The sequence below is a fragment of the Pagrus pagrus genome (assembly GCF_965226575.1).
Source record: "Pagrus pagrus genome assembly, chromosome: 16".
Lineage (NCBI taxonomy): Eukaryota > Metazoa > Chordata > Actinopteri > Spariformes > Sparidae > Pagrus > Pagrus pagrus.
In genome coordinates, this window is record NC_140200.1 from 20,710,047 (window position 1) to 20,722,070 (window position 12,024).

At 39.6% G+C, this 12,024-nt stretch overlaps 1 long non-coding RNA gene across 1 annotated transcript; it reads right to left on the minus strand.

Annotated features, from left to right (window-relative positions):
- Window positions 1-9,056: 9,056 nt before the first annotated feature.
- On the minus strand, window positions 9,057-11,605 carry LOC311271592. The gene is made up of 3 exons (XR_014624443.1): window positions 11,499-11,605; window positions 10,023-10,168; window positions 9,057-9,626 (listed from the first exon to the last, which is right to left on the minus strand). It is a non-coding gene; the product is annotated as an uncharacterized lncRNA (long non-coding RNA).
- Window positions 11,606-12,024: the final 419 nt, after the last annotated feature.

The following is a 12,024-nucleotide window of genomic DNA, read 5'->3' on the forward strand; positions in this document are numbered from 1 at the left end:
CCTGAAGAAGAAGAAAGCTGAAACATACAAAGTCAAAACAAGTTTGTTGAGGATTGAACTTTACTAAATGTGCAGCAGAATAAAAGACAAACATGTTGAAATCCAGCGGCTGTTAGTAAAGTTCAGTAGAGACAAAACAGAGTCAGTCATAGAGCAACGACGACTCATCCCAATCCACATTCACATCAATGTGTGTTTCACGCTGATGCACACAAAAGCGCCTCCTTTGCTCCTCCCCTGAGTGGGACAGAGAACAGGAGGGGAAAAAAAGTTACATGGGGAGGAGCTCAGCCCAGCTGCACGGTGCTTATTAGATATGCAAATGTAGCATGACGCCACCTGAGTTGTGCACGCTGCCTTCATTCATCCATCATCATCAATCATTGTAGCCTGCTTTGTTTTTTAATGTTTAGTTGTAAGTGTTAAGGTCACAGTGTTGCATGAATAACAAGTCATGGTAGCTTTACACACATACGAACAATTTGTACAGGGGTAGATCCAAAATAGTGATGTCACTGTCAAAGCAGAGTGACATGGCGCAACCTTGCGGAATATTTACAGTGAATCCAGATCAGACTTTAAAATCTAGTCCACACATGTCAAATGAGTTATAATCAATATTTCAGAATAATTCAAACTCAGATATTGGTTGGATATCTAATATTGTATCATTTTGTTCCAAATCTCACCCCATCATACCTCCCAGTGATTATTTCCAAGATAAAATAAGTTACCTTTTAAAACTTAATAAACCTAAAAATCAGTCAAATGAGCCAGTTTTTTGAATGGCTCTTTGAAAGGAACAGCTCACCAATCTGGCTCCCCTCAAAGAGCCACAAATCCCATCGTTATTACTTACAGATAGATGAGCTGCTGAAGTCCTCATTCAATGTAGAGTTGGAGTAGAATGTATGTTTCAGCATTGTCTAGTGAGGTTGTCTTTTATGAGCAAGTACTAGCAAACTTTGTCATGAATATTACTTCCCAGTTCATTCAGTCATAATGGTCTGCAGAAGGAAGTGAAACCTCAGTGACTTGTCAGCAGTTATACAGTTCGACAGACAAAGAGCTTCTCCATTTAGTCCGATCCAACACATCAGTGTGTTTTGGTCTGAGTTATTGGGCACATTCAGCCTCCGAGTGAAATGAGTTTATATTGTTTCCTCTCCAGCTTCCTCTCATATATATCGATGTGTCTGAATCATCAGAATTAAATCATAAAGACAGCTGCAGATGTTTCTCTTCTCTCCACAGAACACAGTGCATGATGGGAAACACTCCACTTTTCTCCTGATGGAAACAAGTTTGATCTGAACTTTTCTTTATGTTTAAATGTAACTACATGATTTTATTTGACGTATTAAATGATAACATGTTAATAAAAACAGCTTCTCTCATATTAATGAATTTATTTACAGTATGTTCACATTATAAACAGTACATCAGGTAAAGGCAGTGCATTGTAACAATGTTCATCAGAAGACAAAGTTGAAGATAAAATATATAAAGACATCACTTCCTGTGTGTCCTGTAACATCATACAACACATGAGAACAAGCAGATCAGTTCAGCTGAAGCTTCATGACATCCTGCAGGAGTCCAGTACAGGAGAGATGAGATATGAATCATGATGTCTGGAGACTGTGTGGGTCACTCCATGTTTTCAAGCTTACCATCTTGTTCTTTTTTCCTAAGGAAGTTCTGGCATAGCTGGGACTTATGTTTTGGGTCATTATCTAGCTGTATGATGAACCCCTGACTAACTAGGTGCATACCAGAGGTTCACTGCATGGCGCTGCAGAATGCTGTGCTAGCCGTCTTGGTTCAGGTCACTGCCACTGCTGTTTTGCTTACCTTGCTTTGCCCTGTTTTGTCTTATTTCCTTTTGTTGTCAGGTTACTTTCATTGTTTGGAGTCTCTCACCATCAGGAGAAAAGTGGAGTGTTTCCCATCATGGACTGTGTTCTGTGGAGAGAAGAGAAACATCTGCAGCTGTCTTTATGATTTAATTCTGATGACTCAAACACATATCGATGTATACGAGAGGAAGCTGTGAGGCAAACAACTGAACAGTCAGGTAGACAAACCAGTGTGAATCTGTGTGTTATGAGCTCTTGCACGCAAATGCACAGCATGATACCTTTAAGGGAAAGAAATGCTGACTATCCCCCCAGTGATTACTGAACTTCAGTGAGACTGACAGATTGTTGATATTAATGTTTGGTGATGATGTGAAGATCTTGAAAAAATTCCCGGGCGGCGGCCTACAAGTTTTAAAACCAACAGGACCATTTCCATCTTCATATCACATAAACATTGCTGCCTGACATTCAGCCAAAAGACCTCAGGTGGTTGTTGGACTTGTCTCATAACAATTACTGAATATACAAAAGCAGGAACAGAAACAGAAAGTTTCTGCAATAGATATAAACTTCCCCTTTTAATGATTGTGCTCATACTCAAGTTGAGAAAAACACGCAACCATCATGGTTTGACTTCACAACCAGACTGGTCTGACTGTGGTCTGTGTAGGGGCAATCTAACTACAAAAAAGGCCACTTGAGGGAATCTGAAGTCATTTCCAACTCATGGCGGTGTGTAAAAAATGTCCTCCATGGGAATGAGTTTGACATTTTAACACTAACTTTAAATCTTTAAAAAATCACCTACAAAAGGCCAGGTGCCAACAGACTTCAAATGAGCTCATACAAAAATATTAAAATTGTGATACAACTCATTCAGCCATCACACACACACACACACACGCGCAGTTGAAAAATTGTGTGGCTTCCCTGATGCTGATTCCCTGCCACTCCACTGCTATGTCTCCCTCATCTAACCTCTGTGTAGCTGATTAACCACCCATATCCATATCCATATAAGTGTGCAGGTAACCCTCAACAATCATAGTGCCATACCCACACACACAGATCCAAATTGGCTACAATCTGGTTTAGAGGTTCCTGCGCAGCTTCATAGTGAAGTCACAGTTTAAGTTGATTCATTCCCAGCTTCCTCTTATTTATATTGATATGTGTTTGAATCATCAGAATTAAATCATAAAGACAGCTGCAGATGTTTCTCTTCTCTCCACAGAACACAGTGCATGATGGGAAACACTCCACTTTTCTCCTGATTGAAAGAAGTTTGATCTGAACTTTTCTTCATGTTTAAATGTAACTACATGATTTTATTTGACCTATTAAATGATTAACATGTTACAGTTTTTCTGAATTGCTACAACACAATTTCTGAAACGTTGCTCCATTTTCTGAAAACATTTAACACAAAACCTCAGCTTCAGCACTATTTTTACTCTGATCTCATGCAAAATGAAACTTTCGCCTCAAAACAGATTTACCTGTGCTCAAAACCAAACACTGCTCTCAAATCATAAACAAAGCGATCAAAATGATATTCATTATCAAGCAGTCAGTAAACAATACACCAAAAAATAGAAAACACGATGTTCAAAACATTTAGTTCTCAGGGAGAAGTACATTTTTAATCTCAAAACAAATTTCATATTTTTCCATCATTGTCTTTTGATGAATGAAAACATGTTCTATAATAGTAGCTCAAAATTCATCAGAAATTATACTCTGCTTTGCTCTTTGCAATTTTTTTTGTTCTTCCTCCTCCTTGTACATTTATTTTTACAGTACTGTACCCTGCATCTCACAAACGTGTCCTTTGTTTCTGTGATACTGTAATTCTTCTTCTTTGTTGATATGAACCTGCAACCAGTCAACATCTATTGAGCAGTCAGTACTGTAAACACATGTAAAGCACAATGTTCAGGGCCAGACAATTTGTTTCTTCCATCCATTCTTAGACTTTCTCCGTCCCACCTTCAACAACCTGTTTGCTCTCTGAACTGGCTTATATTGGTTGTGTCACATGATTTGAAACAAGTGAAATCAATTTTGAGTGGTTGTGTTTAGTCAATGACATGTGTTCTCTATTTGTATTTGATTGTTGACACTTGTGTTTACCAGTATGGGTGACATGTGCATTAGAGTGCAGGATGTGTTTTGAGAATGACAATGTGTTTAGAGTTCTGCTGAAAAGTCAAAGTGAGATCTGCAAATTGTGTTTTACCATGTGAAATGGTTTAAGGTATTGACAACAGACTGCACAATTAGCTAAATGAGTTCAGGCAACTGCAAACTTTGTTCAGTCAATGGGTTTTAGTGTTTTAGCAATTGAGAAAAACTGTAATACAGCTCAGCCTCCTCTACTGCAGGAACGTAGTATTGTCTGCTGGGATGGAGGAGGAGACTGAGCGGGCTCGGGGCGCCCTCTGCTGGTCAAAGTTCTCCAGGACCAGGCAGGAGCAGGGTCACACAGATGGAGGTGAACTTTTAACTCTGAACAAACCATCCATGAAGTGAGAGATCATTGATGGAAAGCAGGTTAAAGACAGTGAGAGTTGTTCTGCTTGAGACAGGCTGAAACACTTCAACTGTCTCAGTAATAAAACAGAGCTGTGCAGTGGGTCAGTCACATTTCAGGTTTAAACACAAAGTTAGAAAGTGCTTCACAGAGTCAGAGGTGCTTTGCAGAATATACAATACAAACAAAGACAAATAGATACACAAACAAATTGTTAAAATGTGAAATTTCAGAGTTCTTTGGTTTTATATCCACAAAATATAACTGTGGATTTACGCAAATGATTGCAAAACTAAGTGACTGATTTAAACACAGTTTTAAACAGTGTTTAATGTGTTAATGCTGGTGAATGCTTCTGTTATTCATGTTTCAGTTAAGTTGAGTCATAATGCAGTGGATCCTTTTCAAATCAATCTGCACTTTGACCTGACAGCTGTAGTACAACATGATGAGTATGGAGAGAATTTTGTTCCTTTATTATTCAATCAAATACAATAGATTTGAAACCAAAAAAGAGATTTGAGAGCAAAAGAGAGTAAGTGGCAATCAAATTTATTTTTTTTGAGATCGAAACAGAACAGGTTGCAATTGAAAAAAAAATATGAGAGAGCATATTTCTTCAACTTCAATCAAAACTCAAAAACATTTTGCTTATAAATCAGCCCTCTTTGCTTTCAAGTTAAAAACCTTTGCTTGCAGATCAGTCCTCTTTGGTTGCAAATTCTAAAGTTTTGCTTGCGAATTCAACTGCACTTGATGGGCGGGGCCTACGCTGGTGGATGAGAGAAGAGTTTCTATTGGCTGGTTTGACCTGGCTCCAGCGCCAGCTACGCCTTCCGCATTACACCCACTTCCCCCTTGTGCTGTGCTGCTTGGAGGTAGAGTTTAGATTCTCTGCCCGAGCCCGAGCCCGGACTTATTTCCCACCACTATCCTCGGGCCAGCATTTGTGTTTTTTTTATTTTTTATATAATCATTACTTTTTTCATTTGCGATCCATTCCGTTATGAATAAACAAACAACGCAGTGTACATGCTTCGTCCTTGTTGCATTATTCATTAAGATGATTGTAAACAGACTTCTGTAGTTCAAACACCTGGGAGTTGTAGTTGAGAACGTCAGTTATAACAGCCCACTGTAACGTGGGCTGCTGAAGGGGAAGGTGATTGTCCACTTTAGTGCGGTGCTTCCGGTTACTCAAGAGACAGCAGGCAGCATGTGGGGGTTTCCACACGGCACTTTTATTCATAATACTGACCACACCATGCCAGGTCTCTACGGCACTAGATGTTACAGGCATACATGCAAACGATCCAGGCCGAGGTTCTTGCACCAACACTTTACTAAATAAAATGGGGAGTCTTCTCTCTGTCAGCAGCATCCTCACGGGGAGCGGAAGTACACCTGCTCTTCTTCATCGTACAGGTTACATCACCCACTAAACAAAAGGAGGCTACATTGAATAACTCTGACTGTTACGCCACGTATTAAAAAATTGTCGGGTTTAAATCGGGCTCGGGCTCATAATTACAGTTAATGTGTCGGGCCGGGCCGGGCCGGGCTCGGACACAACGGGCTCGGGTAGGGTCGGGCCTGATCTAAGCTCTGCTTGGAGGTAAGTTGATAGCCTGATGCTCTTGAAACGTTTCCCATAAGTAATGAATTGCGCTATATATCGTTAGCTACAGCCTGCCGTACATTCACAACAACAACAACAACAACAACAACAACAACAGGTAATGAATTATAATGCCCTGCTGCTGCAAGCATTAGCAGCATCATGGTTGTCTCTGCTAGTCACGGCCTGAGCAGAGTAGCCTAATGAGTGAGTGAATTACAGGGAGGCGTATACAACGTAGGGCTGTGATTTAAAGCTCTGGTCTACGATCTGAGAAAGGTTTGAAAAAAGCATCCCCGCCACACACACCCCCCTCCCCTCTGTGCTCCTTAACTCCTCCCCTCCGAGCTCGTATCGCTCTCCCCTCGGAGTCCCGCGACACACCCCCTCCCGCAACAAGCTTTTTTTTTTTTTTTTTTTTCTCTTCAACGAACTTTATACGTCCCGCAACAAGCACCAAGAGCAACGAGCCGGCAGAAACCAAATACAGCCCAGCTTTGAATGCGGAGTAACGATGTCGGATTCACAGATAAAGTTATTACAATGCACGTTGAAACTCACGTAAATCTTGTAAGTCATTACAATGTCCACAGCTAAGCTCCACAGCCAAGCTAGCGTAACGTCATTAGCATGCTACAGCTACGTTACCTTACAGCTAGGTAATCAGTTACAACAGCTAAGTTAGCCACTTCTAAAAGTTACTGCGGGCCAAGAGACTAACAGATGCTGCCGTCAGCTTTCATCACAACGATCGCCTCCACATTGTGGCTGAAAAACAAACCTGTGTGTGTCCCAGCTGCTGTTCGGTGCTACTCAGACTTGTTGTTAGCTTACAATGCTAGCATAGAGGCTAACGTCTCCGTCGAACAAGTAAACAATTGTTGACAATACTGCAGCGACAGGCACGTCTAATAACAGAAACAAACTAACGGCAGCTTTCACAGTCATAAGCAGCATCAGCATGAAAGTTATCTGTGTCACAACATCCACAATAGAGACGAAGGTTACCTGGGGGGTATTCCAGAAAGGAGGTTCAACAAACTCTGAGTCTATCCATGAACTCCGAGTTGACTTACCCTGTGAAGTGAAACTCTGAGTTTTCAGTTCCAGAACAGCTGATCTGAGTCAGGTAAGTCGACTCTGAGTATGTTAACTCTGAGTTGAGCTCGTGCCTGACGACTAGTAAAAAGCCATCATCAATGGAGCTCCGATACTGTGATTCACCATGGCAACAGGGGAGAAAACAGGAAGCAGACATTTTCTGGGAAAAAAAAAAAAAAAGCAACACGGCTGCGGCCGTAAAATCACTGACAGAGTTTTAGATGCGGTCGTCTTTTCATTTGGAATTTAACATCAGTTTCTTTCATATTAGCCTTTGGGGAAGTGGTTGAATGTTGTTCAGTGTTTTATTTTAGGCTATTGTATTTCATTTAAATCGGCTGAAAATGAAATAGCCTACCTATAAAAACAGTCTCACGGTGGCTCCTCCTCCTTCTTGCTGCTGAAGGTGATTGATTAACCTGCGAAGTGAACAAAAAAACAAAAAAACAAAAAAACAAAAAAAAAAACCGCAGAGGATGGTTCAGATCTGAGAGCACGTCAGCGATGACGTGTAGCCTGATATTCGCTGTGCGGCCGGAGAATATAAATGACGGACTGATGAGGAGCGGTCTACTGTTCGGTCCAGTCCTCGTCAGGGAGCGAGAGCTCATCTAAATTAATCTAAATTCTCCTCCTGGTGTAAAACTGTGTGAATTATTTCTGCTTCAACATGATCGGACTGAAGGAAAGGACAGCCGCTGTCAGACAGCTCCGTCAGACTCAGGGTTTCTTCAGGTGAACCTGCCAGTGAGCAGGTTATGTTCACAGAGTCAGTTACCGCGGTAACAGACCCAGAGTTTAAGTTACCTCTCTTTCTGGAACTGAAAACTCAGAGTTTCTCTCATCTCAGGGTTAACAAACTCAGAGTTTTCACAAAACCCGCTTTCTGGAATACCCCCCTGCTCAACAGAAACGCCGCTGTATCAGCACCGGGTCCATATCTTCACGGACCTTTCGCCACCGTTCAAACGATGACCCGATGTTTATTCGGTTTGAGCCCTCTTTGTTTCACATCTCGCTTTGTGTCTTTTCAGTGACAGACTTTCTTTCTTTGACTCTTTGTCGGTAGGGCGAGCAGAGGCAGCTGAACTGCTCAGAGCAAAACAAACCTCTTGTCGCTTGTAGTTTCAAATGCGGAAGTGGGTCGGGACCAGACGTGAGCAGGAGCAGGAGAGTGAGCGAGGATTGGATCGGAAAATTGATCCAATAGGAGCCATCCGGGCCGGATGGTTCCTATTGGTCCATTTCTTTTCAGTTTTACAGACACTAGAGAGAATGGATTTTTTTGGTTCCTTTTACTCTTCACATTGTGTGGGTGGTACTATTGGGTCATAACCACCATCTAAATGATGTTAATAATAATAACAAATCTTTCAAATCGTAGACCATAGCTTTAAACATTTAGTGTCGCATGGTACTCGCGGTGCCAACACGTCACGGTTCCTACACAACAGTACTACCGTGGATTACTAAACTACCTCAACTAAACTCCCGGCTCCGTTCTCACTACAGCTGTTTAATGTCAACAAACAGATCAGTGGTGCTGAAATGTGCGTTTCTCTTCTTTAGCCTACACATTCTACATCTCGGAGGTCAAAAGCATCATTCAGTGTCATTTAAGTCGGACCGTCTGACGCAGCTGCTCCTGATACTAATCTACTACTATAAGTGCTTTGAAATAAAGTATACTTTTTGAAAGTACACTTTAAAACAATTTACAATACACTTACAATAAAGTACACTTCTTATAAGTAAATTATTATTGCATAATTAGTATGTTTAATTTTAGTTACTTAATCACATATATTTTAAAGTACACTTTCTAAAAGTATACTACAAATTAAGCACAAAAAGTATATTTATAATAATTTGTAATAAACTTTGTATGGTACAAATATATTTTTAATATAATTAAGTGTAATACTTTTTCACCTGGGTACCACATGACATTTTGTTAAGAAAAAGGAGAATGTCATTACTTCATTTGTTTATGAGTTATTTGCACATGTCAGCAGGATAAAAGCAATATATATTTCTGTGAACAATTACAATATATTGTATTTCATTTAAGAGAAGCATGTGATACACTTGTCATAATAGCTTAAAAACATATTTCATATTTCATCGTTATGAGTTGGTTAAAATGATTTGTATCAGGTGTAAAAATGATTAATATGTGGACATGATTTATGTGTGAATTATTTGTGAAACTACAAAGAAGCATTTTGTATTTCTTCTGTTTTATTCTGTAGTTTCCACGGTGTATGGTGCATTGTGCTCGTTGAGAGAAAGAAATAAATCGACATCCGTTTGAAACTCTCTGCGTCTTGAATAAATCCAAGGGGCCGCTACAACATTAAACCAACCAATAGAACTGCAAGAATCAGTCGATTAATCGATCAAGGAATATTATCGGTCGACCATTAAGATCATTAATTGTGAGTTGCAGGACGACTGACCACAGACAGAGGAGGTCAGAATGATCAGCAGAGCGATCAAGATCCTCTTCTTCCTGTCAGAGAGGAGACAGTTTTATTAGAGGAAGAAGATTTGACTTCATCAAACAGGACAGGTTTTAATAATAAAGACTTTATCATAAACTGGTTTTATAATAAAAGCACTTAAAAGTACTTTTGGGTCTATTAAACTTCAGAGAGTGTGTGTTATATCCCACGTCCCGATGGATCAAGTGACGGATTATAAGTGTAAGTAAAAAAACTTTTTTATTTTTTATTTTGGTAGTCTTGGTCCTCCATTAATAAACTCAATGTCGTCCTTAAGTGCTTGTTGTTATACTGTTCATACTGTTAGCTGCTAGATTTAAAAGCACCTGTTTACATTAGAGTACAGTGTCTTCTTTCATATAATCTCAGTGTACAGTTATTGTAGTGTTAAAATAAAATCCCACCTGTTTGTGTGTTTGTGTTACAGCTGTGTCGTCTGTCAGCTGCTCCCAGGAACCATGAACGCCTCCACAAGCCCATGAACAAGAAGATGAAGACAGTTTTCCTGCTGAGCAACTTCCTGGATTCATCACATCAGTCTGATTCTGACCTGAAAGGAAACAGTTGTTTATTTTCATTTGGTCTTAAGTGTCATATTTCTGCATATTTCTACAGACACTTTGATCAACCTTCCATATGAACACTAAGAAAACCACATGTGAATCAGTGGTTTGTATCATCTGTTCAAACAGTGTTAATGATGAGGATGATGAGGATGATTTTCAGGCTGAAGGAGGAAGAGACTGATGAAGATTTGTTCAAACACAGAAGAAGAAAACACACACAGAGCTGTGCTGTGGACACTCAGTTCATGTTGTCAGCATTTACATGAGTTTACAGTTACACACATATTATACTTAATTAGCTCTTAAGGCTTGTTATGGTCATTTCTGGTGACATTTTTCTGTTTAAACATAATTATTACACTGAAATAACAACAATTGTCAAATAAACAACCCTTTCTCCAGAGTTAGAGTTATAATCTGAGCTTTGTGGGCGTCTCTAAAAGTAAGCCCAACCCTAACAAACGTTGAGGTGAGATACACAGGATCCTAGTGGAGCAGGTGAACCAGGACAAATGGATAATTTTTTTACAAAAATAAAAAAATATATTCATGTTAAACGTTTGCTGAATGAGCAAGATGGCCAAATAGATAAGAATGTGTTGTAGACAGCGTTTCACAATGTAAATACAGTTCCTTCTAATGACCAAGTCTTAAAATTGGGGCATTTTGTAAGGGAGTCTGGTGACTTTCTCCACTCCAAAGTCTTCTTCACAAAGTTTGTTATGTTTCTCCTGAAGATGCAACAACTCTTGAAATCACGTGATTTGCTAAGGGAGTCTGGGATATTGTCTTTTTATATCAATAATGTGAAAATGACTCATTACATTGAAAAATTCATTATTTATGATTAAGATTATGGCTGTCGGTGATGTATCAGTGACCCTGAACCCTTTTTTTCTCATGTATTGAACAAATGTAATGAAAAGCTTCAGTGTTAAAGATTCATGATCCATAAACACTTTTGACTGAGATAAACAAGTGTTATTTATGTTTTTATGACACTGATGAAATAAAGAAATACATGATAAATAGACATAAATAAAAATGTGAAGATGGTGAATATGTTAGTTGAGTAGTTAAAGGGAGCCAATCATCACGTTGAAGCTGCACTTCCTTGTTGTTTTGTTCTTGTCCTCTGCTGAATGTGCGCAGTTTCCTGTCAGTCATTAACCCTCTGAACTCTGAATATTAAATCCTGGAGGAGGTTTTTCCCTCTGACATCAAACTAGTTGAATAAACTGATGTGCGTCAGTCAAACAGTGGAGGAAACACAAAAACACAAACTAAACCACACAACATGTTTTAGTTACTTACGTGTTTGTATGAGAGCGAGCTGTCCCACTTTGTGTCAGCTGAAGTATTTAATTGTGAGCTGGACTGAAGAACTGCTTCTCTTTACAGCAACAAGTGTCTGAAGTGAGGAGGAGTTGTTGTTATGTGTTGTTGTATCAGCTCAGCTCGTCATGAGGCTGCAGTGTTGTTTATTTCGGTGAAAGTGAAAGTAAAGTTGGATCAGCTGGACTGGCTGTTTACAGTGAAGTCATGACACAAACTCAGAGATGTTTGTTTTTCTACAAGGGAATAAAGAAGCTGTTCTCAGAGGAAAATAAAGAACACTGTTTGAAGAAGCACAGAAAACTTTGTTAGTGACATTTTCTATGTAATTCCTCACAGACAGCTCCACTAACCCACTGCACAGCTCTGTTTACTGAGACAGTTGTAGTGTTTCAGCCTGTCTCAAGCAGAACAACTCTCACTGTCTTTAATCTGCTTTCCATCAATGATCTCTCACTTCATGGATGGTTTGTTCAGAGTTTAAAGTTCACCTGCATCTGTGTGA